This window comes from Acipenser ruthenus, chromosome 43 (assembly GCF_902713425.1).
Source record: "Acipenser ruthenus chromosome 43, fAciRut3.2 maternal haplotype, whole genome shotgun sequence".
In the NCBI taxonomy this organism is placed as follows: domain Eukaryota; kingdom Metazoa; phylum Chordata; class Actinopteri; order Acipenseriformes; family Acipenseridae; genus Acipenser; species Acipenser ruthenus.
The window spans coordinates 9101914-9114413 of NC_081231.1; the positions used below are offsets into that span (position 1 = coordinate 9101914).

At 40.6% G+C, this 12500-nt stretch overlaps 1 protein-coding gene and 3 non-coding genes across 4 annotated transcripts in view; 3 read left to right on the forward strand and 1 right to left on the reverse strand.

Annotated features, from left to right (window-relative positions):
• Positions 1 to 12500, forward strand: part of LOC131709380 (zinc finger protein 79-like) — a 237825-nt gene that overhangs the window by 206830 nt on the left and 18495 nt on the right. The gene's annotated exons all lie outside the window — the stretch shown is intronic.
• Positions 3992 to 4063, reverse strand: trnat-cgu (transfer RNA threonine (anticodon CGU)). The gene has a single exon. It is a non-coding gene; the product is annotated as a tRNA-Thr (tRNA).
• Positions 5158 to 5229, forward strand: trnaq-cug (transfer RNA glutamine (anticodon CUG)). Its single transcript has one exon. It is a non-coding gene; the product is annotated as a tRNA-Gln (tRNA).
• On the forward strand, positions 6742 to 6813 carry trnat-cgu (transfer RNA threonine (anticodon CGU)). The gene has a single exon. It is a non-coding gene; the product is annotated as a tRNA-Thr (tRNA).

A 12500-nucleotide genomic window follows, 5' to 3' on the forward strand; every position in this document is an offset into this window, starting at 1 on the left:
TTGACCCCTGTCTCCACAGTGAGGGGCTCTGACTCAGAGCCGCTGTTTGACCCCTGTCTCCACAGTGAGGGGCTCTGACTCAGAGCCGCTGTTTGACCCCTGTCTCCACAGTGAGGGGCTCTGACTCAGAGCCGCTGTTTGACCCCTGACTCCACAGTGAGGGGCTCTGACTCCGAGCCGCTGTTTGACCCCTGTCTCCACAGTGAGGGGCTCTGACTCAGAGCCGCTGTTTGACCCCTGTCTCCACAGTGAGGGGCTCTGACTCAGAGCCGCTGTTTGACCCCTGTCTCTACAGTGAGGGGCTCTGACTCCGAGCCGCTGTTTGACCCCTGTCTCCACAGTGAGGGGCTCTGACTCAGAGCCGCTGTTGCTGAGCACTGTGGCAGACATGTCGTCATGCAGCAGCCTCAGTATTCCGACGAACTTGTCAGGGCAGCTGTATTTCGAGAGAATCCGCCAGAGAGCGTGGCGGTTAACTGTGTCAAAGGCTTTCGTTAGGTCTATGAAGGCCAAGTACAATGGCTGCTTTTGTTCCCGGCATTTCTCTTGTAGTTGGCGTGCTGTGAAGATCACGTCTGCAGTACCTCTGGATGGGTGGAAACCACACTGCGATTCTGGGAGAACTTCTGCAGACAAGGGTAGAAGTACTTTGCCCGTGGTTGACAGGAGGGAGATGCCCCTGTAGTTCCCACAATCTGCCTTGTCTCCCTTTTTGAAGATTGTCACTATCAGGGCGTCCCTGAGCTCCGAGTGCAGTTCTTGTCACTATCAGAGCGTCCCTGACCTCCGAGGGCAGTTCTTGTCACTATCAGAGCGTCCCTGAGCTCCGAGGACAGTTCTTGTCACTATCGGGGCGTCCCTGAGCTCCGAGGGCAGTTCTTGTCACTATTGGAGCGTCCCTGAGCTCCGAGGGCAGTTCTTGTCACTAGCGGAGCGTCCCTGAGCTCCGAGGGCAGTTCTTGTCACTATCAGAGCATCCCTGAGCTCCGAGGGCAGTTCTTGTCACTATCAGGGCGTCCCTGAGCTCCGAGGGCAGTTCTTGTCACTATCGGGGTGTCCCTGAGCTCCGAGGGCAGTTCTTGTCACTAGCAGAGCGTCCCTGAGCTCCGAGGGCAGTTCTTGTCACTATCAGAGCGTCCCTGAGCTCCGAGGGCAGTTCTTGTCACTATCAGAGCGTCCCTGAGCTGTGAGGGCAGTTCTTCCTTATCCCAGATCTTATCTTATCTTCCTTATCCCAGAACACACACACACAAACACAGGTACTGACACACACAGGTACTGACACACAGGTACTGACACTGACACACACACACAGGTACTGACACTGACACACACACACAGGTACTGACACAAACACACACACACACACACAGGTACTGACAAACACACACACACACTGTCACACAGGTACTGACACACACACACAAATGTTAAATCTAGCTAAGATTTAATATTGTAACATTGTGTTTAATCTTGTAACTAGATTTCTAAATGATATCTGAATGAACGGTTGCCTAGCAGCGTCTCCGCCTCCTTCTCTGCCCCGCCCCCTCTCTCCCTCTCTCGTTGCTCCAGCTAGGAGTTCACATTCAGCTTCCTTAGATTATATAGCGCCATTCTTTACTAACTCTTACAAATGATCTTATTGGAGGCTTCGTGTTTTTAAGATGGTTCAGGTGCAGTCCGGGCAGACTGACTGCAGCATCATTACAGTATACCGCACTGCGCTCGGCTTTGTGTGGAGGCTGATACACAAAATAATGAACGACTGGTAAAGAAATCACATGGATTGCTTTTTAATGCTAAATGTGTATCTGGTATTCTAAGGATTATGTACAATTAATAACTCAGCTATATTCATATTCAGAATGTGATACAGTATTAAGACAGGGTCCAGTATTAGAAATAAATAAACACGCTTTAAGAGAAACAGCAGTGATGTTTATTGCCCATTCCCATCCATTCTCTAGATGTTTCTACATTGTGGTTGCAATCCACAGCGACAAGGGACTCAGTGATGTTAAATAAAAAACTAGAGCCCACAATTAACCAATATAGAAAGGAAGGGGGGAGAAATGTATTGCCTGCGTGCAGCACCTTCCACTTTCCTCTATTAAATGTCATTTGCCATGTGTCTGCCCAGTTCTGAATGCTGTCGAGATCATTTTGAATGACCTTTGCTGCTGTAACAGTGTTTGCCACTCCTCCTATTTTTGTGTCACTTGTTATTGATTTATTTATATAAATGTGTGTTTTGTTGCACACCTCTTTATTATTATTTCTCATCTCGAGTGTGGTTTGATGGATTTGCTTCACTGGACCCCCCTAAACTACTTTCTCTCTTTCCTCTATGGAACTATACGAGCGAAACTCCGATTGGCTGAAGGACTGTCTGCCCAATGCACGCCCCCCCCCGTTGCTTAGCAACCGCGTCTCCCGTTCCACGGCTCTGCTTGCCAGCGGCTCGCTGCTTGATCTCCCCGCCCTGCCATTCATCTCCTGCCTTTATAAATGCGGAGGAATATTGTGAGAGGGAGAGCCGGACTTGTGAAGGAGATTCCGCGCTGCAGACTGGAGCTGGAACGCGGAGAGACTTTATAACTTCGTGTCGCACACCAGGAAGGCTGTGTGTGACCGGGAGGGGATCATTTCCAACACGGGGTGCAGCGTGCTGGGGTTCCCCGGTCAGGGAGCCTGTTAGTTTATTGTTAACGTTGTGTGCTTTATTTGATAGCTGTCCCGCTCCTGCAGCAAGGAGTCCTCTGATTTATTTGTTATATTATATTTTATTCTAGCGTGCACGCAGCTGTTTTATATATTCATTTTAAATAGATTGGGGGGAATTGGTACCGTGTACTTTATAAATGTAATGTAGTTTGTAACGAGACCATTCAACTGCTGACGTTGTTGTCTACTTTATATGCATCACAAAAAGAACAGAATTGCTGATCTGGTTAATTAACTTTACTATAAGACACTGATAGATCCAAGTATTTTATATAAACTGCAATAATATAATCTGTGGTAATTAGTTTAATTAACTGCACTATAAGAAACTGATAGATTTAGAGTTTGTTTTATTGTATTATCCATATATATATATATATATATATATATATATATATATATATATATATATATATATATAATCTACTAGACAATTATTAGACTGTGAAGTGAAGGTGGCATTGTCATATGGTTTACATTATTGTTAATGTGCTTGAGATTTTTAAAACAATTACTAATAAAAACTTGTAAAGATTATTTTTGGTATATGATTGCTTGGTTTCTCCTGGATAAAAGAGTTTGTGCGGAACCAACCACTCGACATCCTTGTCCTCAATAAACACAAGGTGGCGCAGTCAAATTATTAACATAAATGTAGCTGTATGTATATAAAGACCTGCTACACAAGCAACCAACCGTTTGCTAAACTATTTAAGGACCAAGCGTTTTTTTGGATGTATTTGACTCTCTTCCTATAACAATGCACAAAACATCAATTTGTTACAGTCTCATCTTGGAATGGGTGTCCTTGTTTTCAGGACACTCTGGGGAACGTTATAGCTTCTCTTAAATAATCTGTCAAAGCCATCTGGCAAGGCAAGCTGTGGCTTTCAATTTGAAATTTCAGTATGATGTGGTGTTGACACAATCTCGGTCCTTAAAGGGTTAAGAGCCAAACACACTGACCAATTGCGCCACAGGAATTTTCTGCGGGATACGAGGTAAAAAATCACTCGCCTTGACAGGTTGCATTCCTGAAAACTGACAGCTCGGCACCGTTGGTTGTGCTTGATAGGAAATGGTGTTGTTGGAGTCGGGGTATAGCTCAGCGGTAGAACATTTGACTGCTGATCAAGAGATCCCCGGTTCAAATCCGAATACCCCCATTTTTATTTAAATTAAAATACAAGTTGCATTATAGAATTTTTCATTTCAGCTGCAAAGGTACAAACAAGTAACAAATAGTGTTTTAAACACAGCAACAAGGTACGGACGGGGTTTGAACCCGTGCTCTTCGGTTTACGAGACCGACGCCTTACCACTTGGCCACCGCACCCTTCACGACTGCAAATGAAATGGGAAGCTTGGACTCTATTGAGAAGGCTGCCCGGAAAGAGAATCTGCCTGGAAACCAACCTTACGGTTAACAGCTGAATGCCAAGGATGGGCAAAATAGTCTCGGAAACTCTTTAAATACAAAACATTGGTCTCCATATTTATTTAAAATACAAATAGAAAATAGGTTGCCAGACATGTATTTTAAATAGAAATTAGTAAATACTATTTTGCAAATAGTATTTTTTTTAAAACACTTGACACCATCTACCGGCTGTAGTATACACCCATTTTTAATTTATTGTTTTCATAATAATGAACTGAAAGTTTCAGTACTGCCTCAGTCAACAAGCCTGTCAGTAACCATATTTTGATCCAAAAGAACTGGTACTTCTATAGCAATAATTACAATAGTTTTAGGCTGTCTTTGAAAATGAATTAATCTGGAGTTAAGAATCGTACATCTTTTACCAGAAACATTTTGTTTTACATGAAATGGATTTCATATTAGAGTGAAGCTATGGTCGCATTGCTGAGTAAGGAATGACCATAAAACAAGGCACATGCTAATTCTGAGGACACACTCGTTTTAGGTGTTAACCCTATTATTTGCAGCAGCAGCGATGCGATTTTAAAGCTTTTCACCATTTTTTAATTTTTTTTTTTCTTAAAATGAAAATGCAGTTTCTGCACAATTTGTAATAAAGCAGTACTTGTTATATGATCCTGATAGTAATCATAATATAATCAGAGCCTTCTGAGGACACAGACGCCGTTACCCACAGTGACTTACAATCGTAAACAAAAATACAAATATTGTCAGCTCATTAGCATACTGTGATACCAAAAAACAGCCCCTCCAAAAAAACACGATGGCAGCGATCAAGTTAAGTATCACTACTTCATAATCAACAGGTTAAGTAGGAGAGTGGGAGAGAGGAGGGATAAGCCATGCACACCACACAGACACAATGTAATGTGAATACAAGTCATATTTTGATACCAAAAAAGCGCTTCATGGTCCGCCAGCGAGAACGTTTGACACTTTGGAGCAGCAGGAGAGACCTGCCAGGCGCTCTACAGGACCGCACCGTCAGTTCCATGGTGTTATGGTTAGCACTCTGGACTCTGAATCCAGCGATCCGAGTTCAAATCTCGGTGGGACCTAACTGAGGGTTATACTTCATTAAAAAAAGAAAATTGTAAATTTGACAGTTTCCAGTGACCCCACTTGAACCGTAAGTTGATTTTTACAAAAGCTGCAAATATTAGGGCTAACACCTAAAACGTCTGTGTTTCATTATTTATTATTATTATTATTATTATTTGTTTATTTAGCAGACGCCTTTATCCAAGGTGACTTACAGAGACTCTCAGTGTGTTTCAGTGTGCTAGTGAAAGAGGGAGCCATCGCTGTTTAGATATACAGCATATTCACATGACGTATCCAGTTGTTATTTCAGATCGTGGCGGAGCTCCAGAAAGATGAAGGGTGTGCGGCCTCCTGTATGTCAGGACTGCCCAGTCCCTGACCGCCTTCCAGCACCTCCTCAAGACTCACCTCTTCAGACAGCACCTGTAGAACTCCTATTTTCCTTCTGGACACTTTATCACTCTCCCTTAATGTGCTTTACTTGCTCTGATCTGCTCCTTATTCTACTACATTTACTGTACTGTAATCTGCCACAAGTGTTATTCAATCTGTAGTATTTTGCATTTAATCATATCCTGATGTAACTATCACTGACACTGTTATCTGCTCTGATTATTGAATCGTATTTTGTCATATACTTGTACTTTTTAGAACTGAAGTCATTGTATTTGATCTTGCTCTTATATGTATGAATACTTGAACTGTGATTCTTGAAATGTATTTTTGTTTATGATTGTAAGTCACTGTGGGTAACGGCGTCTGTGTCCTCAGAAGACTCTGATTATATTACGATTACTATCAGGATCATATAACAAGTACTGCTTTATTACAAATTGAGCAGAAACTGCATTTTTGTTTTAAGTAAATAAAAAGTTGAAAAATGGCGTAAAGCTTTAAAATTGAATCGCTGCTGCTGCAAATAATAGGGTTAACACCTAAAACGAGTGTGTCCTCAGAATTAGCATGTGCCTTGTTTTATGGTCATTCCTTACTCAGCAATGCGACCATAGCTTCACTCTAATATGAAATCCATTTCATGTAAAACAAAATGTTTCTGGTAAAAGATGTACGATTCTTAACTCCAGAGTAATTCATTTTCAAAGACAGCCTAAAACTACTGTAATTATTGCTATAGAAGTACCAGTTCTTTTGGATCAAAATACGGTTCCTGACAGGCTTGTGGACTGAGGCAGTACTGAAACTTCCAGTTCATTATTATGAAAACAATAAATAAAAAATGGGTGTATACTACAGCCGGTAGAGGGTGTCAAGTGTTTTAAAAAAATACTATTTGCAAAATAGTATTTACTCATTTCTATTTAAAATACATGTCTGGCAACCTATTTTCTATTTGTATTTTAAATAAATATGGAGACCAATGTTTTGTATTTAAAGAGTTTCCAAGACTATTTTGCCCATCCTTGGCATTCAGCTGTTAACTGTAAGGTTGGTTTCCAGGCAGATTGTCTTTCCGGGCAGCCTTCTCAATAGAGTCCAAGCTTCCGATTTCATTTGCAGTCATGAAGGGTGCGGTGGCCAAGTGGTAAGGCGTCGGTCTCGTAAACCGAAGATCACGGGTTCAATCCCCGTCCGTACCTTGTTGCTGTCTTTAAAACACTATTTGTTACTTGATTGTACATTTGCAGCTGAAATGAAAAATTCTATAATGCAACTTGTATTTTAATTTAAATAAAAATGGGGGTATTCGGATTTGAACCGGGATCTCTTGATCAGCAATCAAATGCTCTACCGCTGAGCTATACCCCGACTCCAACAACACCATTTCCTATCAAGAACAACCAACGGTGCCGAGCTGTCAGTTTCAGGAATGCAACCTGTCAAGGCGCGTGATTTTTTACCTCGTATCCCGCAGAAAATTGCTGTGGCGCAATTGGTCAGTGTGTTTGGCTCTTAACCCTTTAAGGACCGAGATTGTGTCAACACCTCATCATACTGAAATTTCAAATTGAAAGCCACAGCTTGCCTTGCCAGACGGCTTTGACAGATTATTTAAGAGAAGCTATAACGTTCCCCAGAGTGTCCTGAAAACAAGGACACCCATTCCAAGATGAGACTGTAACAAATTGATTTTTTGTGCATTGTTATAGGAAGAGAGTCAAATACAGCCAAAAAAACGCTTGGTCCTTAAATAGTTTAGCAAACGGTTGGTTGCTTGTGTAGCAGGTCTTTATATACATATAGCTACATTTATGTTAATAATTTGACTACGGCACCTTGTGTTTATTGAGGACAAGGACGTCGAGTGGTTGGTTCACACACAAACTCTTTCATCCAGGAGAAACCAAGCAATCATACACCAAAAATAATCTTTACAAGTTTTTATTAGTAATTGTTTTAAAAATCTCAAGCACATTAACAATAATGTAAACCATATGACAATGCCACCTTCACTTCACAGTCTAACAATTAGAGATTATACACATATATATATATATATATATATATATATATATATATATATATTATATATATTATATATATATATATATATATATATATATATATATATATATATATATATATAAGGATAATACAATAAAACAGAATCTAAATCTATCAGTTTCTTATAGTGCAGTTAATTAAACTAATTACCACAGATTATATTATTGCAGTTTATATAAAATACTTGGATCTATCAGTTTCTTATAGTAAAGTTAATTAACCAGATCAGCAATTCTGTTCTTTTTGTGATGCATATAAAGTAGACAACAACGTCAGCAGTTGAATGGTCTCGTTACAAACTACATTACATTTGTAAAGTACACGGTACCAATTCCCCCCAATCTATTTAAAATGAATATATAAAACAGCTGCGTGCACGCAAGAATAAAATAAAATATAACAAATAAACACAGAGGACTCCTTGCTGCAGGAGCGGGACAGCTATCAAATAAACCACACAACGTTAACAATAAACTAAGAGGCTCCCTGACCGGGGAACCCCAACACGCTGCACCCCGTGTTTGAAATGATCCCCTCCCGGTCAGACACAGCCTTCCTGGTGTGCGACACGAAGTTATAAAGTCTCTCCGCGTTCCAGCTCCAGTCTGCAGCGCGGAATCTCCTTTACAAGTCCGGCTCTCCCTCTCACAATATTCCTCCGCATTTATAAAGGCAGGAGATGATTGGCAGGGCGGGGAGATCAAGCAGAGCCGTGGAACGGGAGACGCGGTTGCTAAGCAACGGGGGGTGGGGGGGTGCATTGGGCAGACAGTCCTTCAGCCAATCGGAGTTTCGCTCGTATAGTTCCATAGAGGAAAGAGAGAAAGTAGTTTAGGGGGGTCCAGTGAAGCAAATACATCAAACCACACTCGAGATGAGAAATAATAATAAAGAGCTGAACAACAAAACACACATTTATATAAATAAATCAATAACAAGTGACACAAAAACAGGAGGAGTGGCAAACACTGTTGCAGCAGCAAAGGTCATTCAAAATGATCTCGACAGCATTCAGAACTGGGCAGACACATGGCAAATGACATTTAATAGAGGAAAGTGGAAGGTACTGCACGCAGGCAATACATTTCTCCCCCCTTCCTTTCTATATTGGTTAATTGAGGGCTCTAGTTTTTCATTTAACATCACTGAGTCCCTTGTCCCTCTGGATTGCAACCACAATGTAGAAACATATAGAGAATGGATGGGAATGGGCAATAAACATCACTGCTGTTTCTCTTAAAGCGTGTTTATTTATTTCTAATACTGGACCCTGTCTTAATACTGTATTACATTCTGAATATGAATACAGCTGAGTTATTAATTGTAGGTAATACTTGGAATACCAGATACACATTTACCATTAAAAAGCAATCCATGTGATTTCTTTACCAGTCGTTCATTATTTTGTGTATCAGCCTCCACACAAAGCCGAGCGCAGTGCGGTATACTGTAATGATGCTGCAGTCAGTCTGCCCGGACTGCACCTGAACCATCTTAAAAACACGAAGCCTCCAATAAGCTCATTTGTAAAAGTTAGTAAAGAATGGCGCTATATAATCTAAGGAAGCTGAATGTGAACTCCTAGCTGGAGCAACGAGAGAGGGAGAGAGGGGGCGGGGCAGAGAAGGAGGCGGAGACGCTGCTAGGCAACCGGCTCCTGAACATTCCACTCCGCTGAGCAGAGACCGTTAGGATTTAAAAATGCCAAAGTTCCGAGCGGCGTCAGGCGCTTCGTTTAATTAACACACCGCTGCTGACATTTTAATTTTGAAGAGAACCATATTTCAAATACTCAGATAGCACTGTATTAAAAACTACTTGCTTTGACCAACTAAAAGCTATGACCAGCAATTATAAGCGAGATTAAATATAAGTGCTTGACGCGCACACACACACACAAATAATAATAATAATAATAATAATAATAATAATAATAATAATAATAATAATAATAAACATGTTTTGCTTAAATGTATTGTTGAATGTCTACAGATCTTTTTGTTCCTTCTTTCTTACATAACACGTGTGCAGTTTAATTCTTTTGCATCGACACAATTAAAATGGTTAACGTTTTATTTCTTTATTTCTTTATTTATTTATTTATTTTATTTATTTATTTTAGCTGCCTGCTCGCATGCTCCTCAGAAGGCGCTGCTTGCTGTTCATGGCGGCGCGCTGAGCTGCCTCTCCGTTTTGAAGCGCTGTGTTTAAGATATTTTCATGTTTCAACTCCTGGCTCCCTGTTAAAATGCAGTCTGTCCTGCCATCAGTTCCCCTGCATCCTGATAAAACGTGCAAAACATGGAGTTTTTTTTAACATTGTCAAACTGAAGCCAGGGGAAATCTTTTAGCCACTGTTGGTTGAACTTGTATTTTACACGACTGTGAACACGCTGCAACTAACTCGAAGCTCCCTGTTCGCTTTCAATTTCTGAAACACCTGCATTGCTCATTCACTGTAAAGACGTCGACATCTCTGAATTTGTTATTTTCCTCATCTTGGTTTGACAAACTGTCTGGAAACGAGTAGCCATCGCACTGATAAATCAGTGAAACTGGCGGGTATGGGATTTGTAGTTTTTAATGTGTGTTTAACAGTGGGCAGTGGACACCAATAAACTACATTCCCAGGGTGCATTACGATTGAGCTTAGAGTTTAGATCCGAATGTGAGGTTTTTTTGTTTTACTTTCCAGCTGAAAAAATAAATCACGTTTATTTTTTATAGTCTACCTTTAGGAATTTCTAGTCGCCTACGTGCGCTAAATTAAAAAGTATTTTCGCACAAGCATTTTGTTCGTCTCAGACGCAGAAACTGTTGAGATTTCATCTGTGCTACTGGACGACACAGAAGACTCTGCCCATCAGCCGAAACAAACACTGTTGTGTGAGTATATGCTGTGATTCGACCCGACATCCACCGAAAATCTCTGCGATCCACGTACCGGCCACCACTGTATTAAACTAACATGTTATTTGATCTGAACACAGCTCCGTGACAAGCGGTCGCTGCTGCCCTCTGCTGTTTACAAGAGGTAGTACAGGTAGTGAAAATCAGCAATGACATCATTACTGTTATTAGTATTTATTTCTTAGCAGACAGTCAGGTCGACTTACAGTTGTTACAAGTTATCACAGTACAAAGTATCACGTTATAAAACATCACATTTCAGAATATCATAATACAGATAAGAGCAGATATGAAAGTACCATAAAATCAATTCAAGTAAGATCAAAATAATAAAGCACACAGTAAATTATAAGAGCAAATTCGACTAAGAGCAGCTAAACCTGATAGTAACTATTTGCTGATATGAGTCCAGTAAGAACAGGCAGTAAGCATGATAAATACAAGAGAATGATTTCAAATAAGAGCAATTACAGAAAACGTTATTATTTATACACACAGTACTCTCCTGGCTATCCTGTAAATATTCTGTTTGCTGTATTTTAAGAATGTATCTGAAATGTCTATCTTTACACAGGGGTTAAGGTTATTACGAGTCATTTCAAAGGTCAACTGAGCTGATAGATAGATAGATAACAAACAGTTCTAGTAAATGACCACATGATGGCAGTATTGGATAAGGAATAGCGAGAGCTGCGCTCTGCCCGTCTCCATGAAGTCCAGGTTTACAGCACAGGAAGCCCCGCGACCCGACACCTCCCCATGTGAGTTTAATTATTTATTCTTAAAACCAATACTATTTGAATCCACAGCAGGGACTGATAAAACAGCCTTTGTACAGCAGTTGCCCTGCGGTGTGCAGGTCAGGGAGCTGTGTGGGTGCTGGAGTGCTGCAGAGCGGATTCACACTCGATCATAGAAAAACAAATAAAAATGTAACTTTAAATATGCTCGTTTACGTTAGGATTTAAAAATGCGAAAGTTCCGAGCGGCGTCAGGCGCTTCGTTTAATTAACACACCGTTGCTGACATACATTTTAATTTTGAAGATAACCATATTTTAAATACTCAAATAGCACTGTATTAAAAAACACTGCAGTTCCAGACCGTTTCCCAACAAATAAAAGAAGGTGCGTATTTATAATAAGTATATTTGTTATGATATTAAGAGTAAACGAATGTGCTACAGTTTGGTGTATCATGTATTTGTTTATAAAATGTTGTAGTATTTATTTATTTATTTAGTTATTTATTTATTAATATTGTATTGTTTTCACAAAGTAACATCCATACATTATCAGTTCATCTGCTGGTGTAATCAAATCACAAATATGAGTCAGTAATTCATACATAGACACGGGGGGGGGGGGGCGTGACTGTGACTAAAGGGGCAGTTCTGTAAAAAACAAAAAAAGCTAAATACATAAATGTTAACAAACACATTGTTAAAAGTCGGAGTGTAAGCGCAGCTCTGCAGCATACAATGCCAAATCAAACACGTCAATGGGCGTGGGCTTGCATGTTGAAAGAGCTATGCACACCGGACGCGAGCAAAAATAATGAAAACTATTGATTTAAATGGAGTAATGCACAACGCAACCGGCGCGAATGAAGCGAGCAAATACAGAAATACATTTGTTTCATTTGTATTCTGCTACGCGCTGTTCGCGTCGCAATGGACCAATCAGAAAGGTCAAAGGTAGCGGCTGTCAGACAAAGAGTGCGTTCACGAGACGCAGACTTTGCTAAGTCTGCGCAGATTCTGTAAGGATTCTGAAAATTCATTGGCTACTTGCTCCGATTCTGTGCAGAATGGCGAAAGTGTGCATGGCGTGAACGCACCCTGTCTGTCTTGCTCAGGCAACATTACCACAGAAATAAAAAAAATCGACATCAATTTAATTATTAAAGTCAA